The following is a 1,118-nucleotide window of genomic DNA, read 5'->3' on the forward strand; positions in this document are numbered from 1 at the left end:
CACACACACACACACACACACAAATGGACCCCAATGATCTTTATTGAAGGCCTCCAGCTCGAGGACAGTTGAACTAGAGACCAGAGCCTGTGCTTGGACCTGTCCACCTCATGTGGTCTTAGACGATCCGGCTCGGCGGGACTCGAACCCGCAACACGATGCCGCTCCAAGCACCACGTACCACGCTCTCCAACCGGTCACGCACCGATCGACCAAGGCCAAGGAGAAGGTCAGAGGCGACGATGATCCAGCTCGGCGGGACTCGAACCCACAACACGATGATGATGATTACCACGACCCTTTTACCACTACGATGACCTCCACCACCTCGATCCTTTTACCACCCTCACTACCCACCCTGGCGTTTCTTATATTCCTTTCTCCTCCGGGGTGAGAACATCGCCGTCTGAGGTGCTCTCCACCCTCATTGGAAGGGGCGTCGTGGGAAGGTCACTCTCTGTGGCCATCTCAACCCTCATTGGCCGGCGTGTCATGGGAAAGCCGCCTTCTGTGGCCATCTCAACTCTCATTGGCCGGCGTGTCGTGGGAAAACCGCCTTCTGTGGCCTGATTGGACAAGGGGCACGCCCCTGCCTTCCTGGGCAGAGTCCCGGTCTGAGGCGATGGAAATCTCCGCCCATGTACGTGGTCGAACGCACGTAGACAATGGCGTCAGTGTAAGGAAGCAAGGTGAAGGCGTGTTGTTGTAAACGAATCTCTGCAGCGCACACATGTAATTCCCGTTAGACACAGGTAGGGGGCCCTAACTATAAACACATATTTAGCAAAATAACTAAGCTATGGGGATGGCTGTCTGTTTGTGTGCACAAGGCTTCCAAATTCATAACAATACCACCTTAGTTGTTGACCTTGGGTCTATGTTGACCTCAAAAATATTTGGCTGGTTGAACTCAGTGACATGAAATATAAATCCTCTTCAAATTTCAAGTCAATTGGATGAAAATTGAAGATTTTAAAAATCTCACCAAAGTTGTTGACCTTTGCCCTATGTTGACCTTTTGACCTCAAAAACAATAGGCTTCTTCCTTATGACATGTGGTGAAGTTTTGTGAAGATCGGTTTGAAATTGTGACCTGCAGGCGACAAACAGACAGACAG

Source organism: Eptatretus burgeri, chromosome 13, assembly GCF_056783735.1.
Source record: "Eptatretus burgeri isolate ZD-2024b chromosome 13, Ebu_testis_v1, whole genome shotgun sequence".
NCBI classification, from domain to species: domain Eukaryota; kingdom Metazoa; phylum Chordata; class Myxini; order Myxiniformes; family Myxinidae; genus Eptatretus; species Eptatretus burgeri.